This window comes from Cnephaeus nilssonii, assembly GCF_951640355.1.
Source record: "Cnephaeus nilssonii genome assembly, chromosome: 14".
NCBI lineage: Eukaryota > Metazoa > Chordata > Mammalia > Chiroptera > Vespertilionidae > Cnephaeus > Cnephaeus nilssonii.
The window spans coordinates 13,966,341-13,973,301 of record NC_137085.1 but is presented as its reverse complement, the minus strand read 5'-3'; the positions used below and the strand labels follow the sequence as shown (position 1 = coordinate 13,973,301).

At 45.7% G+C, this 6,961-nt stretch overlaps 1 pseudogene across 1 annotated transcript; it reads left to right on the top strand.

Annotated features, from left to right (window-relative positions):
* Window positions 1-5,595: 5,595 nt before the first annotated feature.
* LOC307110415 (large ribosomal subunit protein P2-like) lies at window positions 5,596-5,933 on the top strand (annotated as a pseudogene). The gene has a single exon. The product of its transcript is annotated as a large ribosomal subunit protein P2-like (transcript).
* The last annotated feature ends 1,028 nt before the right edge of the window (window positions 5,934-6,961 follow it).

Below are 6,961 nucleotides of genomic sequence, written 5' to 3'. Positions count from 1 at the left end.
AATGTGCTTGTTCAGTGGGAATTGTCCTATTGAGCTGCTGCCATCCCCAAGAATAGAACCTCCCCAAGTAGCTGCTGTCTCTTCACACTGGGCTCTAGAATAAACACCAGGGGAGCAAAGTCGCCCCTGGTGACAATAGACATGCTGCATGGAGAAGTATCGTCCCAGCTGACCCGGAGATCCATAAGTTAAATAAAGAGCTACTCTTCGATGCCCCTGAGACTTTGTGACTTTTTATATGTCCTTTATATTGATCAAGTTCAACCAGAGAAGCAGACCCCAGAGTACATATGCACACGCACACACATGCATACACACACACACACACACACACACACACACACACACACACACACGTATGCATATATGTACAAATCTCTGTTACAGTATCTGACCTGGTGCAGTTATGAGAGCTGGTTAAGCATCTCTGTAAGGTGTTTTCTCCACATCCATTGCTGGAGCCCAAAGCCTAGAGGGCTGGAAGTCAGGAGGAGAAGATGGATATAAATTTGGGGATATAAAGTTGCAGGTTCAACTTACAAGAATAAACTGGACCCCATGAGAACGGACTGAAACCCATGCTATTTCTGAACTGCCTTTGGCCTTGGTGATGTAGGTATTCTGCAGAAGGAATTGGCATCAGTTGTCACAGAGGTAAACATATGCACCTGGCCCAAGAGTGGGAGATGTTGAAGGAGGACTCAGGGGAAGGTCAGCTGCTTATGAAACGGCGGCTGCTCCCTTTCCACCCTCCAGAACTGCCCAGGGTCTCCCTTGTGCCATATTGCACCCAAAATCATGCAAGAAAGAGGATTCTGGAAAAAGTAGTTTAGATTAGCCAACATGAAACATTACAAAACCATCATAGTCTCTGAGATTCCCATTTAATAGATTAGGAAAGAGAATCCTCGGGAGGGTGGGGGGACATGACTAATACTCACGGCTGATAATTGGTCAAAGGGAAGCTTGAATCAAGCCTCCTGATCAAGCGCCACGTGATTCCCATCCTACAAACTATGAATGAATCTTTCATATCATTTTTTATCTGTGGCAGTGTCTCATGAGTGAGAGAGGGAAAGGGTCATTGAGAGGCTGGGGCCTTTAGGGGAAGGCCGACCTAGGGGTGCAGGAGAGCAGGCCTCAGGGAGCAGCCAGAGGGCAGTGGGTTTTTAAGGAATGAGAGATCAATGGAGAACACACCTCAGTTTCGTCCCTGTGTTTCTCCATCGTGCGTGATTGATTTGAAGTCTGATAAACCTTGTGAGGGAAGGGCGGCAAAGGTGACTCACAGCAGGAAGGAACAAGCAGGCCGAGGTTGGGACTGGGCCTGGAGGCCTCCCCAGGAACGAGGAAGCACAGGAGAGTAAGTGCAGGAGGAGTTGGTCCAGAGCAGCGGGAAAGACACACCGCGTGGTAGAGCCAACAATGAGATCGTCAGTGGGCCTGTGCAGCAAGCAGGGGCCCCCTGTGGGCATGGTGGCAGAGTCTGTGGTGATTGCTTGAGAGCCAGCAGTATGGCCAGAGCAAGAGCTGGAAGGTGGTAGGAGTCCAGGGCTAGGTCTCCCACCACCAAGTAGAGAGGGAGGGAGAAGGAGTGTGTACTTAGGTCTCCAACATCCTGGGGCAGGGATAAGGGGGGGCATCGCTGCAGGGTAGACATGCTCTGGGAGGGTGTGGGAGTCCTCACTGCTTTGGTTACCACTTTAACTAGCATGGTCCGTGGCATGACACATAGTAGTCACTCAGAAAGCTCCTAGGAATGAATGACTGTGTATCAAAGGCTTTGGTACAAAAGAGCTTTAGATTCGAAATTCCAACTCCATTACTAGTGGGTTATAAATCCTTGAGCAGTGTAGGTGATCCGTCTTGGCCTCCATCTCTTTATTTCGGCCTCCATTTCTGTCTGTAATATAGGAATACAGTGTCACTTGACATCTAGGTAAACAGTGAAAATGCAAGTGGGAGAGGGTACATACAGCATCTGGCTCATAATGGATCAGGTCCCAGAAGTGTGTTATTTTCCTGCCTTTCTGGTTAGAATCACAAGTCAGGGGCCTGAATATAATCAAAAGACACAGTTCTCAAAGCTGAGGTATTACGCAAGGGCTTGGGGGCATGAAAAGCACCCCCGTGGTGGCAAAGGAAAAAGCGGGGTGAGAGCTAAGTTGCCTTTGGAGCTCCTGAGGGTTAATGAAGGACTCATGTACACTCCCCACCCCCGCCCCCAGGTCAGGCTGGCCCCAGAACTGGAGCAGGTTGGGAGCAGGCAGGTCTGTGCGGGCCCCATGCTCCAGAGCTGTCTGCCTCTGAGCCAGGGCCGGAGGGGAGGTGGCGGTGGCTGAGGCAGGCTGAGTGTAGGATGATGCAGTGGGGCTCGGAGCAGAGAGCAGCTAAGAGACTGCCTGGTGATTTACAGCCTTTAAATGGCTCTCCTCTTCTGCAAAACTCTTAATTTAATAGACAAACATCTTGGGATAAGGGCTCACTAGAGACAGAACTGATGGGATAAATGCTGGAAGATTAAAGACCTGCAGAGGGGAGTACATAATTCTATTATGAAAATGAGAAAGAACTTTTTCTGCCAGGTAGCCTTCCCATCCCCTCCCCTCAGTGGCAAACCTGAGACTGACAAGGGAGCCAGGATAGTGACTGTTTTAGGGGAACCAGCTCAGTCATCATGCTTAGTTGCTGCATTGCTCATTGTCTCCTCACCTGAATATTTCACAGTTGAAGAAACCGAGTCACAAGGAGTTGAGGTGTCTCTCCAAGGTTAGCTGTCAGCTGGGTTAGTCCTAAGATTTTGGTGTCTGTCCATTTATTCCACAGTAGACAGTAAACTCCTCGTTTCATCTTGCGCACTGCCGTCCCCTCGGTAACTAGCAGAGTCCACACACATAGTAGGCTCTTCATAAAAACTTGATGAAGAAATAAAGTATTTGTGGGGTTTCAGGAACACCCCTTGGAAACCCTTCTCTTTCCCCTGAGCAGGTGGCCTGAGGTTAGTGTGTGTGAGTTGACTGTTTTGGTCCTCATTTCTTCAGTGCCTGCTTTCCCATTTGAATATTGCCCACTTCCAACCAGCCCGTTGTTGGTCTCAGAGTTATCTTTCTTAGTCCCAGCTACCTTTCTCTAAGCCAGGTGTCAGACCCTGGCCTGTACATAGAAGTTGGAGAGCCAAAGGCGAGGTGGGCTGGCTCAGGTAAGACAGTTGATCACCTAAGTTGACAATGAGTAGGATGGATGTGGAGTTGGAAGGCGACCCAAAGTCAAGAATTTGATGTTGTCAAGTTAATTTTTCAGTCTAAACTGTGTGTGTAGACTACAGATAAAATATATCAGAATTGGCAGGGATGATAGAACACACAAGGTTAGGGGAACTGGAAACATTAAGTGTATAGAAAACCCAGACCAGGCTCTTTGGAGAGGAATCTGACCTAGCTATAACCCACAGGGGTTCCTTTATTTGTGTTTAAGTATTGATACTTTGAGTCTTGATCTGGCAGTAAGAGTTTAGGAAGGAACCCCTCTAAGTTCACATACTGACTTTGGTGGACATTGGTCGCAGTGATATACCAAAGTTCAAGTTCTATGTACTTTGACTGTGTGCATGACCTAGAGCCATTTATGTAACCTATACAACGTTCAGTTTTCTGTTTTATGCAGTGAGCATGACAGTAGTATCCACCTCAGTGGGTCGGGAGATTAATGAGATAGCAGAATGCCTGACCCGCCCTGATGCTCAGTGGGAGTTAGCTAATGTTATCACCTGCATGTGGTGAGGGGCTGCTTTACTTTTTGTCTCTTCTCGCACATGCTCATCAAATCAACCACAGAAGGCCATCACTATTGGCTATCAGCCCAGAGCTATTTTGGGGAAAGTGCTGTATGTACCCTCCTAGTTTTAGAATGAGTAGTCTGATTTCAAATACTGCTACATCTTCTGGCATTTGACTTCCATTGAGAATTTAATTTGTCTTTACAACTTTGCGTTCCCTATCATCAACTTTTGTCTAGCAGATTCTTTTTTTTTCCTGTGTATTTTCTTTGATTTTTTAGAAATCAAGTTATTTTGTTCATTGATATGTGATAGGTATTTATTGAGCACCTATTATGTGCTCGATGTGGTATCTCTTATATAACTTACAATGTCTTATCTTTGTACACTATAGTAATTTTGAAGATTAATAAAAAATAATTCAGGTTATAATTATGTTATATGTAGACTTCATTCTTGATCTCAGTTTGCAACACGTTAGCTAACAGCAGGAGTACAAGGAAGGTTTATTGATTAAAACCTTCCATGGTATGAAGTTTGGAGGAACAGCCAATAATAATAATCAGGATTCAACAAATGCTTGGTAAGTGAGAACACGGGGTCAAATCTAAGTAGAGAAAATTAAATATGGACCAATCTCAAGTATTCACTTGGGTTCAAATCCCCAACTCTATAAATATGGGCTGAGGAAGCTATTATATAGAAGAAAGACAGGTTAAAAGTCTGAAGTTATAGTTTTATTTAATGGTGGCATGAGTCAGCAATGAGCTTTGACTGGATCCAAAAACCTCAGTGCTCCTACAGGCTAACCTAAGAGTAATTTCATGCTTGGTGGAGGTAAGTGATAACTTTCTCTTACTTAACCTTGGTCCAACCATATCTGCAGCCCTGAGCTTAATCTCAGTTTAGGTTCAGTGATGATGAACCAGAGTATGGCCACAAGTAGGAGAGGAAGAGGAAATCAGATACCCAGAATGACTGAGGGAGCTTTAGATTCTTACCCGGACAGGGGAAATTTGGGAGAAGTAACTTGGTAGCAAACATCTGAACACTTGTGCAGGAAGATACTAAATGTTAGAATTGCACAATAGATAGAAATTGCAGCAAGACCGGGGTCAGCTCAATATGAAGAATAATTTCCTAAAAATTAGCTTCCTGCTCCAGCCTTTTCAGTCCACCAGCCTTGATCAGTCATGCAACCATTCGGTGCTATAGAGGGTGCTGGGGGTTATAGAGAACGTTGGAACAGAATTGTATAAAGTCAAAGACCGTATCTTAGACATTTACATGCATGATACATCTATTTGTTAAATGGAGAATTAACAGCTAGCAAAATTGCTTCTTTGAGTAACTGATATGCTTAATTTTTAGAAAGGCAAATTTTCATTACCACAGAGAGATGGATTTTGAATGGGTTAATTAAAATTTTTCAATTGGAGGAAGGATGGATAAGAAAGGTAGTTCAGCAAAGTTGAGGACGTGAGCCATACCATGAAGTGTGAAAAAAAATAACGCTGATTATACACTTACCCAGAGCATTTCAGAAATTATAAAATCACTCGGCCCCATGAGTTGTGATCTAAGCATCACCAACGAAAGTGATACGGGACGGTGCTATCCTGTTGCTGCCTCCTTTAACAGATGAGGGAACTAAGGCTCAGCCTGTCCATGAATTGGCTATGATGGCATAAAATTGAGTTTTGAAGACTAGATTTTTTTTGTGTTTTTCCCCCAAATCCTAAGTTAGAAAAAAAACAACAACACAAAAACAACCTGAAAAAGTTGCCAAGATGCCCGGTGGAGGCATCTCTGCCGCCAAGATGCCCTACATTGCCTCCTACCTGCTGGCCACCCTCGGGGCAATGCCTCCCCCAGCACCAAAGACATCAAGAAGATCCTGGACAGCGTGGGCATTGAGGCTGGTGAGGGTCGGAGCAATAAGGTCATCAGTGAGCTGAACGGGCAAAACGTCAAACATTGAAGATGTCATTGTCCCAGGTATTGGCAAGCTGGCCAATGTTCCCAGCGGGGCTGTGTGGTCTCAGCTGCCCCAGGGTCCGCAGCCCCCGCAGCTGGTTCTGCCCCAGCTGCTGCAGAGGAGAAGGAGGAGGAGGAGGAGCAATCAGATGATGATTTGGGATTTGGCTTGTTTGATTAAGTCTCTCATTCCCCGTTTCTCTACAAATACAACTCTTTTTACATAAAAAAAAAAACCTAAAAAACAAACAAACAAAAAAACACCAAAAAACTATCTCACCAATATGGGACTAAAGAAGAGAGAAGTTCTTACTTTTAATATGGCACAGGCTGGAAATGGAAGTAATTCAAGACCTGTATTTTAAATAAAATAAAAATGAAGGTATCATTCCAAGCAAGAAAAGCTGAGAAACCATGAGGAGAAAAAAATGAAGGAACTTTAGTTGAAAACACACACAAAAAAATGCATTCATATGGTGGCCGTGCAGGGTGGGGAGCACAGCCACGAGGGGGCTGAATTCTGGACGCTTGTCCTGGACTCGATGTGACCGGCCCACAGTGAGGCCGGAGGAAGGCAGAGAGCTGACGCTTCCTCTGGGAGCTAGGCATGGTTGCTTTGCTGTGGTGAACAGTTAGTTTGGGAATTACACACTACGGAGGCAGGTAATTTATTTTTTTATAAATTATGAGCACTGAATTGAAATTGAAAGGGGAAAACGGCATCTGAACTGATTAGAAAGGAGTAACAAGGGAGTGCCTGCATGGGGCCCATGTGACCAGAACCCAGTGTCACCTGAGGAGTCCAGTGTGCTGGCCAAAAGCTTTACAGGATGGTTTATGCCTGAATCCCCCACCCCGCTCCCTAGCACCTTCCAGTCCATTATTGTAGCACACATCACAGTGTGTTATAATTATCCCCCTCGGCCTGCCTGCTCTGCTTCAGTGGGGGAGCCAGCACTGGGCCTCAGCAGGTTCTGGACACCTAACAATGGTGAAGACCAAGACTATGCTGCATTGTTGGCGCCTGAAGAAGTGAATTGTGAAAAATGAATTTCTGGCATTACAGGCGGAGACACTGCAGGCCAGAGAAGAGAACTGCAGGTCTGAAGGAAATCGGGGCGGGGGGGGGGGGGGGCGGGTGGTACATACTCTGTGCACTGTTTCCTGTACAGACCTTGCTCTTCTGGAGCTTGCCATCCGATGGAGCAG